This window comes from Triturus cristatus, chromosome 6 (genome assembly GCF_964204655.1).
Source record: "Triturus cristatus chromosome 6, aTriCri1.1, whole genome shotgun sequence".
Taxonomy (NCBI): domain Eukaryota; kingdom Metazoa; phylum Chordata; class Amphibia; order Caudata; family Salamandridae; genus Triturus; species Triturus cristatus.
The window spans coordinates 1,862,055,641-1,862,069,617 of record NC_140589.1 but is presented as its reverse complement, the minus strand read 5'-3'; the positions used below and the strand labels follow the sequence as shown (position 1 = coordinate 1,862,069,617).

The window sequence follows — 13,977 nt, the reverse complement described above, 5'->3', positions numbered from 1 at the left end:
GGCATGGCAAAGACCACTGCCTCTGACAGGTTCAAGGAGCCTGTTGGGGCAGCAGTAGAATACTATTCCCTACAATGAAGGCGGTACTTGTGCAGGCACCACTGTAGGAAACATGGTGCCTGACACACGGTGCATGGATATTTAAAAACATACCTTTTATTACTGCGACTTGTGCTGCAGCATTTTCCCAGGCTGCTGCACAAGCAGCAAAAGTAGAAGGCATGTCTCTGACCACCTACATGGCTAGTGAGGAGACGTGGCTAGCAGCCGGAGGGAATGCACGCTTGCTGAAGTGGCTCCGTAACCCTCGCCGCATTATCCGTCACTAATATCCGTCTTACGCTTCTGAGACTTCCCCAAGGCACCGGAGATTTCTCCCTAACCCAGTCTGGCACAGCGGAATGGCCTGTGAGGCCAAATAACCCCTCTGAGAGCCGGGGCAAATGCCCGCACCATCAAGCTCCGAGAGACCCAAGATGGCGGCCGGGAGGATGCGAGGAGCCTAACCCCGAGTGAAACCCACGGACCCCCATTACTGGGTCCCGACAGCAGGATTCCTCAGCAGCGGGCGCCCGAGACACTCACTGGAGGCCCCCGTGAGGCGAAGTGAAAGTAGAGGCGATCGGGAGCGGTGGTGAAACGTGAAGGGGAGCACTGCGACTGAGGCGGTGCTCGGATCGGGGTAATGGCCCAATCGAGGTCCCCAGCTTCCGGGCCTACCTGCAGGGCCACTGAATCCTGCAACTTCTTTTGAGTCCGAATCCCCCGGCAGCCATCATGCGGCAGTGAGGAGGTGCTGCTTGAGGGCTGGAAGAGCGGCGATCACTGACTGGCCACGCAGAGCGAGTGGCGTGGGAGGCAGCTTTCACCTACGCGTGGCCCCAGACGTGCAGCCTACCTTGTGGGGTGGTGAATTTGTAAACACTCCCCCCCGAACTCTGCTTGCATACGGATCCCTTAGGAAAAGTGCAACGCGACCAGGAGGGGGGAGGCAGCAAACATTTACACACATGGTTGCCTGGGGAGTCCTCTATGAAGGTGCACACTAAAAAGACTTGAAGGAGAGCGCATCAACCCAACCCATATACGGCCGACCCCAGGGCATAGGCTTCCTTACTGTGATCGACTGCAGTGGGCCCACAATCGCAGCTCACACCGCCGGGGCAGAGTGGGCCCCCCCAACATTTTGGTAACAGAAGAGCCAGCGGCAGAGTGCACGGAGCGGCCTCGGTGTTGGGACAGTGAGGGCCGTCATACACGAAAGTAGCGGTGTGGGTGCCGGATTTTGGGGGCATTGACCTGCCAGAGAAGCGGCCTCCCTTTCTTTGGCCCAGTAAATCGACCTAGAAAACTGACAGGCCAGTGGAGGAAGGTTCCTTCCCCTATGCAGGCGGCGGCCATTACAGGTGTGTTTCTCCACAACACTGCTTCTAAGTGTTTACTGATGGCCACTAACAAATGACTCAAATCTAACGTTCAGAAACAACTAGCAAAGTTTGCCTGGAACAAGCAGGGAGAGAATAACGTGATGGCATCTGACGGAGACCCTAAGTCCTCACAACCCCATCCCCCGGCCAAACCTCCCACCCTGGAAGATGTTATGGAGGCCATAGCCGGGGTGAGTACATCCTTAGAAACACGTATAGACTCCGTCAACATAGAAGTCACTCTTCTACGTGTAGATCTGAGGAAGATGGACTCTAAAGTCAAAGATGATGAAATCGAGACAACATCCCTTATGTCCGATACCTCGACTCTTCAACAACAAGTTGCCCAGCTCCAGGACCAACAAAAGAAAATGGGTGAGCTTCTGGATGATTATGAAGGGAGGGCAAGATGGAAAAACATCCGTATTCTTGGAGGCCCGGAACGAATGGAAGGGCCAACAGTTGACCTCTTTGTAGAAGACTTGGTGCTCAATAAACTCCAGCCAAAGCGTCTCTCCAGCTACTTTTCCATCGATCGGGCCCATAGAGTCCCCGGGAGTCATCCCAAACCTGGTGCTCCTCCAAGGCCCATAATTGCAAGGGTCTTACATTTTTCGGGACAGAGACGTGATCTTACAAACTGCACGAGCTGGACCCCCGACGAAAATTGAGGACGCGCACATCACTTTTTTCCCCGACTTCACCGTCAAGGTTCAGGCACAACAGTGTAGTTTTACGGAGGTTAAAAAGGCCCTCGGGGATAAAAACATCAAATACTCCATGCTGTTCCCCGCTAAACTACGGGTGAAATCAGATGGTCAGGCATGGTTTTTCCTACCCCCGAGAAGAAGCCTGGGACTGGCTAGAAGGATGGCGTCGAGTGGGGAAGCAATCGGATGGCCGTCGGAATGGCGGCCCCAATAACAACCAGCGGGCCCTTCCAGCAACAAAGGAACAACGTCCCGAAGGCGACTCAGATGGAGCACATTGACTTCTGCCAATGGAACCCGAGGGATCCATTCCACATGTCTTCCGATAGGTGAATTGACCGATCCCAGGTCTCCTGCTCCCTATCTACTGATTCCCGGACTAGTTGCGACTTTCCTGTTTGCCTCTTTGCTGCACTCCTGAAAACCGAGCACACACACCGAGGTTGGAGATCTACCCTGCAACGTGCAGGAAGACTGGACTACAATGAGCAAAGATGAACTATATTATGAAAATACTACGTTGGTAAGGTGAGGGACAGAGGTGGTTAGCCAGGCACCCCGCAAATGGAAGGGTGGGCGACAGGCACTCTGCCTTGTTGGGGAGTGGATAGTTCAGATTCCACTGGCAGGGAGGCAGGGAGGGGGGTTTTGTTGGGGGAAGGGAGGGTAGTTGGGGTTTCGACAGAGTTTTTTTCACACAGAACATCCCACAGAGTATAGCTTCGCTGACCTGGTTTTATTGCAGGAAACTCATCTGGTGGGGAATAGCTGTAAAGCTCTTCATCGCTGGGGTTATAAACTTGTGGTTCATGCTGGGTTCACTTCTGGATCCAGGGGCACGGGTATTCTTATTCGGAAAAACTTGGCCCTTACACCCACTTATACTTGGGCCGACCAACAAGTGAGATTCGCAGTTCTAGAGGCCATCTGGGAAGGCAAACCGTTGAATATAATTTCGGCCTATCTCTCACCAGCGCTGGGAAAATTGGCCTTACAGGATCTGGGTAAGGTGCTGATTGATCTCCCCAGGGCACGATCATACTGGGGGGTGACTTCAATATGACAATGGACGATATGCTTGACAGGCACCCTCAGCGACCACCCCCCGCCATCGGAATGGATTGGCTGAATTCGCCCACGCAATGGGACATATGGCGACTATTAAACCCAGGTATACCCCATTTTACACACTACCCCAATGCCCATAACAGTATGTCCTGCATTGACTATTTCCTCACCTCTCTCGCAGACATAGGTCACTTTCAACCTCTTAAAGGTCTCCCACGGGGTATCTATGATCACTCCCCGCTCAGTCTTGAGCTCACCTTCCACCGGCAGGTCACCCGAGGCCCCATAATCATTAGCCCTTGGCTTCTTAAAATTCCAGACATCAAAGAAGACCTGGCTGAGCACACAGACTTCTACTTCGCTGAAAATGTGGGATCAGTGGAATCGGCTAACACATTATGGGAGGTGTATAAGGCAGTAATGAAGGGGAGGGCCCTAGCCTTAAAGGTCGTATACCTCAGCAATCAAGTTGGCTCAGATGGAAAGTGATTTGCTTCTTCTTGAATCTGAACACAACACCTCTCCCACTGACGACACAGCCCACAGACTCAAGATTAAACAATTAGAATACAGAGCCATGGCACGGGAAAAGGCCCAAGCGAGACTGCTTCAGACTTGTCACAGGATTTACGACCTGGGTGAAAGAGCCGGCAAGATGCTGGCATGGCTGGAACGGTGAGATCAGTAGGCTAGATGGGTCCTGATAATCTCAGGGGCAGATGGTAAGCAAATAACGGACCCCCAGGAAATAGCGGAAACATTTGCGGACCACATGGAGGCGGTGTATACCTCTAGAACTGAATACACCTCTGAGGACTCTCGTCAGCTCCTGGAGGAGATGATTATGCCCACACTCTCCGAAGCCCACATAGCGACCCTAGACGCCGATATCACGGCAGAAGAAATCTGCAAAGCTATATTTGCCATTAACTCTGGGAAGGCCATGGTACCCAATGGGATCCTCATTGAATTCCTTAAGGGGATGGCCCTTGAAATAGCTCCTCACCTAAAAAATATGTTCGATGAGAGTCGAGAAAGAGGTCTTCTGCCCTTGGATCAAAGACTGGCCTCAATAGTGGTCCTCCGCAAACCGGGTAAACCAGCAACCGAATATGGCTCTTATAGGCCTATCTCACTGATCAGTGCGGAGGCCAAGGTCTTGGCCAAACTTCTCGTGACCCGATTACTCACAGTCCTCCCCTCCTTGGTCCATGAAGACCAATCGGGCTTTATACCGGGCCGGAAAACCGCCCTGAATATTCGTCGAGTCCATAATGTCTTGGGGCGACAGCCTTATCTGCAGGAAGATGCTGTGGTTTTGTCTCTTGATGCTACCATGGCGTTCGACTCGATAGAGTGGCCCTATCTTTTTGAACTGTTGGCGAGATTTGGATTTGGCCAGAGATTCCGACAATGGGTGGCACTGCTGTACACAGACTTGTTGGGACAGGTCAGAGTGAACAATTGCACATCACGCTCGTTCACACTACAAAGAGGGACCAGGCAAGGCTGTACCCTATCCCCCTTATTGTTTGCGCTGACCCTCGAACCGCTGGCCCACTGGATACGGCGTGATGCCTCTATAAGAGGGCTAAGGTGGAGTGCAGATAGGGAGGACAAAATCTCACTATATGCGGATGATATCCTCATTTATTTAGCATCCCCTCGAGCCTCCATTAACAGCTTGCTTAACGTCATCACCAACTTCGGTAAATATGCCGGATATTCCATTAATTGGGCAAAATTGGTATTGTATGTATTACATGTCCCCCCTCCCCACCTCACCTGCCCCGCGGTTACACCATAAAACTGGCCTCAGAGGGCTTCAAATACCTGGGCATTTTTATCACACCCGACCCTAAATTGTTCTACGAACACAATCTTCTGGGCCCTCTTAAACGAGTACAAGAAGATGTAAAACACTGCAGGTCGCTGCTCCTATCCCTCCTGGGCAGAGCGACCTTATTTAAAATGCTAGAGCTCCCTAGATTTTTATATGTACTTCAAAATTGCCCCTTCCCTATAGCGGACTCCTATTTCAACACCCTAGAAGGGGAACTCCGTCTCTTGCTATGGGATGGAAGGGCGCCTCGCATTGCTCTCCGAAAGCTCACAAAGGGGTGGTAGGATGGGGGAATTGCTCTTCCAGACTTACGTCTCTACTACTGTAGCCATTAACCACTGGCTTTATGGTTCCCCTACAAATACGGCCTTCCACCTAGATCACTACCAGACGGGTCGGGAGGGATATTTGGGCGCGCTTTACAGCAAGTCCCGGAAGAACCGATGGCACAAACTGTAGCCATATGGCACAGAGCCAACAAACGTTTGGGGTGGGCACACAAATTCACAAAAGCCACACCATTGTGGGCTTCTCAGAGGTTGGGCTCACTTTGCTTCCACGCGGGGTTCGACAGGAGGGACACTATTGGCATCACTAACCTGGGGGACTTGGCCAACAAGGGAAAACTTCTCACCTTTTGGGACCTACAACAGAAATATGCTCTTGCACAGGGTGAGATCTTCCGCTATTTACAGATCTGGCATGCTAATCTTACACAAGATCTGGACCTTCCTTCCCTGCCAGACTCCTGACAGACATAGAGCAACAATGGGTAGTACTGGGATACTTACTTGTGAAACGGGCAATTGCGATGCATTGGGGATCCAGCACGAGGCCATTGACAATCGGGTGGGTGGCAGAAATGGACAGGTGCATGATCGCAGAGGAAGAGGTCTATAAACAAAGAGGATGCCCCAAGAAGTGGGACAAGAAGTGAGGAGAGTGGAACGTCTTTAGAGGCGAAATCTGTAGTTCTCCGACAGAGGATATGGCAATGGAAAGAACCCGGCTCGCTGACCCCTTTACTGGCTAACGCCTATTACATGTTAGCACCAATTGTTTGTATCATATGATCCTTGGATGTCACTGTGATATTGTATTGCCGACTCTGTGTTTCTTTAATTTAATAAAATCGTTATAAAAAATATTAATAATATGGCATGTGAAACAGCTGCCCACTTTTGGCCGGACTCCATCCCTCTGCGATGGTGATCGGACGCTCATAGGCCCTATGTCGGAAGACATGTCTGCTCCATGGGTTGCTTGAAGTTGCCTGTGAGATGCTTCCATTGGGCAGCAGTCTCTCACTTGTTACAGAGAGGGATGGGGTCAGTGAGACTCTGTGATGAGGTGCTAGGGGTTTACACTAGGCCCTGAGCACTTCAGGGCTTAAAACTGAAGTGCCCAGGTCCAAATAAATCAGTGATGCTCACCCTTGTCACAAGGGGGAGGGCCTCCAGGCAGCTCAGCTCAGACAGCCAGCAGGAGCCTGTCCTTCTAGCGCATGTCTAGAACCTGACTGCCTGACCTGAACAAGAAGAGTATCTGTCAAGCTGACCTTTGCTCAGCCTGACAGATCCTCCTCTTCCCCAGAAAAAGGTGAGGGGGCATGGCCCCTTCACCCATATGGATGGGCTGCAACTGCCTATGTCTCACTTGGACATTGACTGCATTTCATAAAGGGCCCTATTCACAAACATTTAGTCTCGTAGTGCTCATGAATTCCACGAGTAAGCCAGAATGACCTGAAGTAGCACTAAGAGTATTACTTCCCAAACTCAAAACGGCACATTTTCACCACGTAAATTGGTACATGCATGACACAGGGCTCTCATAAAGATTAATGAAGCCACACCGAGCCACCCTGCAAGGCTTTGAGTGGCCTCATAAATCATGAGTAAGGCGATGCAGCACAAAATGCTTTGTCGCCTTACTCTACATCTGGAATGCATTCAATGTGCGTTGCGATGCAACATCCATGGAATTTGACTGTGCCTCAGATTTATAAAGTGATGTACAACTGGGGAAGCGCCAAATCTGTACGGCTTCCAAGGTGAGGCTTAATGAGGAGAAGTATGTTTATTTCTCCTATTATTCCTCTTTCCATGTGTGCTGCATTCTGCACAAAGAAAGAGTAAATTGTTTTTGTTCAGAAAGATGTCCCTTCCTGCCAACAATGGAGGCACCCTTGCACAATGGTGCAAGAGTGCCTACATTTGTGCCTGCAAAAAGGACAGGAATGCACTGTATTGCTTAAATAGTGTGCATTCTTGCCCTTTCACTTTGGCGTAAGGCAGCACAGCAAGGTACCTTGGTGTGAGGCCCTATGCCAAAATGCAATAAATGAAGCCTAGTCATCGCAAATTGGCTTCAAATGAGTAAGTCAGATGCAATTCACTAAGGCTTCATCCACATCTCGTCTTTAGTATTCCAATGCAAACAGACTCAAACCTACTCCATCCATGCCTTAGAGTAAGTCGCACGCCACTGATGGTTAATCAAAGATACTGCAAGTGAATCACATACAAGTCAGTGGAGTGGAAAGCGCTACCAGCACCAACCTCAACAACTAATGAAATAAAAATAACAAATAATAATAATATTGGTTTCGACATTGTGGACAACACAACACTGTATATGTGGAAAAAATATGGAAAAATAAACTATAAATAAAATAAAAAATAAACATATACGTTTCAAAATTGTGAACCCCATTAAACAGCATACTGCTCAAATTAAAAATATATATATATATATAACATATTATTATATTGGAACTAATATAAAACAATGTAAAAATAATCCTATTACCAAACATTGCTGACACCTATATAATTCACAGATGCACATACATGGAACATTACACAAATGAAAATGTTAATGAATGTAAAAAACATATAACTTATTTCACAACTAACAAGTCTTCACTCAATCAGAGACACAAATAAAATCATTGCATGCGCGTGCATATGTTCGCACACAGAAACACACAGTGACATAAAGCATAAATGTTGGTGATGTCGGGCTCTATAACATCATGTGGGTGACCATCTCTGCCTATGCTATAAAGAAGTATGTTTAGATACAATTCACCTAAAATATGCCCCTAATATATGCCAAAATTTACTTTATGGTTGTACTGGGAAAATTTACTCCTATTACTAGCTATAAATCTACCACCAGAGTTCATAAATGATATATAGGAAGAGATATAGGCTTAGGCTAAGGCCTAAATCCACCAGACACGGATCTGGATTTTTCTTTTGTCTCTTTGAGACCCTTTTTACCTCGTATATTTTCAGTATGCAAGTGAAGTGTCATCTCTCAAAACAACAGGTTTTAAATCCTGTAAGGACTGCCAAAAGTAAATGTCTGTGACCAATCCTTCTCAGGCGTGCCTGCGGTATCTGGGGTTGACTCATGACTCTAAGGTCTGCAGTGACTGTACTTCAAGGAACCCAAACAAAAAATAATTGTCCCTTACAGTTCATAAAAGTAATGATAAAAGTAGTTCAAAGTGCATGCTTACAATAGAAATGCATTTAATCGCACATCCAATTACCATCCAACAATTAAGGAAAGATACAGAGAAAGTGTTCAATAGTTTCTTTCCTTACATGACACAAATGACATAGCAGAAACTGATTGATTGTTTTGTTCCAGGCACCCGCACATTGAATCAGTTCTGCAGATGTGGGCATTCTTCTCGCTGAAAGTTGTGGAGCCATTCCATCAACATATCACCTTGCTGCTATTCTTTGCTCCACCTACCCCCCATCTAAAGTAAAGGAGACAGTTCACTGTTTGGACATCAAATGAGTACTAATCTTTTAAATTTATCATATCACAGAACACCTGGTGGGTGATCAGCTCTTTGTGGGGTTCACTGCAGTGGCAAAAGGCAAGGCCATACAGAAGAGGACCATCTCCCAATCAATCATACTCTGCGCTAAGATCTGTGCTCTTTGTGAGGTTCACTGCAGTGAAAAAAGGCCAGGCCTTGAAGATGAGGACCATCTTCCGCTGGAACATGCTGTGCATTAAGAACTGTTAAGCACTGGCCAAAAAGCAGCCTTTATTGTTTCCGGGCCAAAGGTGCTACTACTGAGTTGACATGCAGAGTTCCTGTCCTGTACATCTGCCGGGCAGCTATGTGGGCGTCCCTCCATATATTCATGAAGCATTATGATCTGGACAACCAGGTTCTCCGAGCAGGGCATTTCACCAACTGAGTACTGCAAGACTTTATGGTTTAAGCCCATTCACAGATCAACTGTGTAATAGGTACTGCTTTGGTATCTATTTAAAAGATCAAGGGCCTTAGTTATGTAGTAGTTGTGCCACCTTTTCATGCAATGGGGTGCAAGCATGACACAACTACTAAATTTGATTTAACAAGCCACACAAGGCCACCTGGCATGGCCCTGAGTGGCTTGATAAATCCTGTGTGTTGCGGTACTGTGTCCCGGGGACGCCTTCCATGGGTGGTAAGTGGGTGTTCCAACACAACACCCATGGATTTTGACGCATTCCATTATTTACCATACGTAGTGGGCCTTAGAATGCGCTAAAACTGCTATGCCTTCCAAGGTGAAGCATACCAAGGAGAAATATGTTTATCCCTCCTCTGTTTTCCTCTTTCTATGTGTGCTGCATCCTGTAGCACACATAGACAGAGGAAAATGCTGCAGGGGATTATTTTTGTGCAAGAAGGTGCCCCACTGCACAAAAACAATCTCGCTTACAACTCAGGCACCCTTGCACCATGGTGTATGATTGCCTGTGTTAGCGCAAAGCAAGACATTGTGTGCCATCACTGAGAAAAGGAAGGAATTAACCAAATTATTTTAAATACAACACATTCCTGTCATTTCTCTTTCCTTGTCACGTAGCGCAGCACAGAGTAGCAAGGTGACTTGCTGCACTGCGTGACAATTCAATAGATATGCCACAACAAAACTGTGGCTAGAAGTCTCTATCAGAAGAACAAGTTATTTATCTTCGGTAAAGATGTTTCTAGGAGAAAATGTATCTAGCCACAGATTCCTCACCACCCTTCCTGCTTTTTGAATGAACTCTAGCTATATTAAGATCCCAATTCTAGGAATCTGCACACTGGTCACAACCAATTTGCTTTTGGGGCTCTGCATTTGGGGGTGTGGACAGCCACAAAAGTAACTGACTCCAGCATGAGGGAGTGGTGCCTAAATTGGCTTTGAACATACTTTTCAGATCATAATAGCTTGGTACTGAGGCGCATGGCACCACCTACCAGCAGAGGTGCTTCTGAAAATGTTGGGGATCCAATCTGATGCCTGAGGAATATTCAAAAGGTAAGTAATATGTGGCTAGACAGAGCCGCTGCCAGAAAGAGTGTTACCGAACTCAGCCAGAATGATGTCCTGCTTCCCATGGTCCTCACAGGTGAATCCTGGATGGTGCCCATTACTGCTGTCATCTTCGGTGCTGTCGCTGGCTGTATGAGAGAGACTGGCAGCCACAAGGGAACTTAGAGAGAAGCATGCAGCCTATGGGTATGAGTGGCATGGCATTGTGGGTGGGAATGGTAAGAACATCTCCAGTGGATTCCCCTCTACCTGGGATACAGGCCAGGGACCCAAATGTCCTATATATCAGGTCATGGGATACTCTTCTGAACAGAGGTGGGGACAGCGGAATGTCAGATAGACTAACTAAAGGGGCCAACGACATCCCTAATTATAAGTCCCACTTTACAGCTTTAGAAAACAAGCTTGGCATTTCACAGCGTGTAATGGGGTTGAGTCCACAGTTAAGGCACTGGGAAAAAAACTAGCCGAAATGAGGTATTTATGTCCCTACAAAAAGCGGCTTCAAAGAAAGCAAACCATTTCCAAAACTGTGTGGTTATGCCAATATCTTCTTTGGAAGAGAAACCAGAAAGGGTGAAGAATGAAAGTAGAGTGATCAGTTGCAGACTGATAGGCTGGCAGGAAGTTGAGAATGAGAGAGATGAGTGAAGACATGGATTTACTCTTTCCTGGATGAGAGGTTAGCCCACCAACAGGCCTGCAACACAATTTGTCTGAGGAAAATAATCAGACTGCTCATTAACAAGTGATGATAGGGAGATGCTGTCTGTAACATGGGTCTCATTACCTTAGGTGAGGTGAGTCACCGCAAAGTGGTATTGAAATTGGCTTGAAGATTAAAAAAGTGACATGCATGAGTAGACATCTTCTTTTTTTTCCCTGATAACTTTGATGTAGACAACACTCTTCTTAACTGGGAAAGGATTTGTGATACTAGGTACACAAGCCCATGTACCTGAAACATCTCCCCTAGGGAGACCCTAAACTTACAGGCACTTGCCCTGTATCTTCTCACAACAAAAGTTCAACAAACAAACACAATCACATGCCACAGGAGTTTGGAAAAATATATGTGGCCTGATTAACCCCTAAAACTTTCTCATACATAAAATTACATATACATAGAGACACATCAATATCAAAAGCACCGTATACACATAACACGAGGAGGAATTTTTCAAGACTGTGTACTTAGTCTTTTCAATAAATAAACCTCTTCTTGTGTCACTGGATATCAATGCATTAATTCAAATTCATGTACAAATTGCCAGTGTACTGTAGATTGTGCTTTCCAGTTCCTTCAATGCACTTCATCAGGACTTACATGTGAGTAATTTCCCCCAGTAAACTTTCATGTAACATCTCTTTCAGAGTTGCCTGTTCTCCTCTCTGTCAACTCGTGTTAGCACAGGCCTCCTTCAAGGGCCTAATAAAGTGACATAACTTGAAGGGGACAGCTGTTAGCACCCTGTGGCTGCGACGATGAGTCTCCACAGGATCTGCTACATTTCATATTATTTTGCAAATTTTATGAGTTCCCCTGGAAAAATGTTATTGTCCCTACTTTAAAGAGGTTGAATTTTAAGCAGGCCCGCCCAGCTCTTATCTACTTACAATTGTTGCATGTAGAATGCATTCTTTTTGTTCTTAGTTTCCAGAAATCTGCAGTGAAGGCCAGGGCTTGCCTTGAGTAAATGTTAGTATTGGTCAGGGTATACTTTTACTCTGACGATATGTATACATTAGAGAAGGCCTTGGGACCCATCCTTTTAATTGTTCTAATTTTTTATCCGAGGGTCAAGGGATTATGTATTTAACTTTGTACATCCGGCTTTGAATTATTATAGACCCTTATGGAATCTAGTTAACTGTATGATGAAATGTGTTACTATTTTATGAATTATTTTTTAAGTATTGATAACTTTTATGGTTTTATATGCTGAAACCAAATAAAGTTGATTGATTGATTGCCATACCTTGTGGTTGTCTAAGCTTCCCGGATATGCCTCCACTGACTTACAATATCAGCCACCAGATGCTAACCTCGATGATTAAAACAGATCAATGTTTCTCAGGGGTTCACCGGAGTGGATCACTCCAAACAAAGGGCCCTTGTAATTGTACAGCCCAACAGCATTATATATATTCTACTGTTTGCAAAATTGGAAATTATACATGCTGCAATACTCCACTGTAGTTAGGGTCACCAACCAATCCATTTCCTTTTCTTACAAAATCCAAGCCCATGTCCACTTTCCAACATGTGATGATGGAGGACAGAGTCTCCTTTTTAGGCAGGTAAAGTATGTGTCATCATATATAGAGGTCCTGAAAGCAGCATCGCACTCTGCTTCAGATGCTTGAAGTGTGAACTGCTCTTCGGATGTTGAGTGAGATGCGCCTTTAGGATTGTGCTCACTGTACCTGCTCGATTTGTAGTTCTGTTAGATATTGAAATGTATCTGGGTCCTGCACTTCCTGGTTTCAAGGTTATGTTCCTATATGTCTTTACAGGATCATTGAGATTCTCTGTTGGGTCAGTGGTGATTTGTATGTTGGATTGCGCTCCTCTACCAAAAGGTGTTTGTTGTGTTCTTCATCCAAACATGACTGGAGACTTCAGTGTAAGGAACACTTGACGTTTATTCAGCAGATGAAATCCTGTGCCTGACAAGCCAGACATCAACAGATTCTTACTGTGCTGCTAAACCGCCTTTGCACCTTAACATGTCATAAGGCTTGCGTTTACATAGTCACATTCCATTATATTGAAAGATGCCCTGTGCATGTACATAAAAGGTAGAACCCCACAGGAAACTACATCATAACAGTGTTGCTTTTTGGTAAAGATTTTATATTTCTTGGTATGTGATTACAAGTCATTTCCATCTAAGCGTGGTATCAATTATTGTTTTGGTGAGTGTCTTCAGCTTATATGCCTCATGTTTCTGCAGTAAAACTTTAATAAAGCCATCGTAAAATAAGTACACTTATTTTGATTCTTAATCAGGGATTTTACAAAGTACAGAGGTTAACAATAAACATTAAAAAGGGGTCTATAAAAAGGAGCAGGGATTTTTTGAGGACCATAGAAGGACATAGTTACAGACTGACACACTGAGGACGATGACCAATCAAGAGGGACCTTCTAAGATGATCAATAGCTCAATTTGTGGGGTCACAGGGGATTGGCCACATGTGTTAATTCTGAATTATGCCCCTCATGGAGGGTAACCTTATTGTACACTTAGTTTCCTAGTTCCTCCAGCCCCTCAGTGGTATGCTGCACCCTTTAGTAGGGCTAGTGATTGGACCTTAGATCACTTTTACCAACAACCTTTCAGAAAAGAGATGCCTCGGGTGTGCCCTCATACCGGTCAGAGAACAGTAAACACACAATTTAATAAATTTAGGGTTAGGATAAGAATTATTCAATGCAATCTGAATGCTTGTAATGTGAGATACATTATTTACATTATATAAATTATAGGGTTAGGGATTTTTGTATTGTTTTCCCATTACTAATTGTCAATTTAATTAAATAGAATAGAAATATGGGTGGAGTTGAAAACTACTTT

The 13,977-nt window shown here is 45.9% G+C and overlaps 1 protein-coding gene across 1 annotated transcript in view; it reads left to right on the top strand.

The window, feature by feature from the left end:
• LOC146822222 (uncharacterized) overlaps positions 1-13,977 on the top strand; it is a 563,188-nt gene that overhangs the window by 501,704 nt on the left and 47,507 nt on the right. The gene's annotated exons all lie outside the window — the stretch shown is intronic.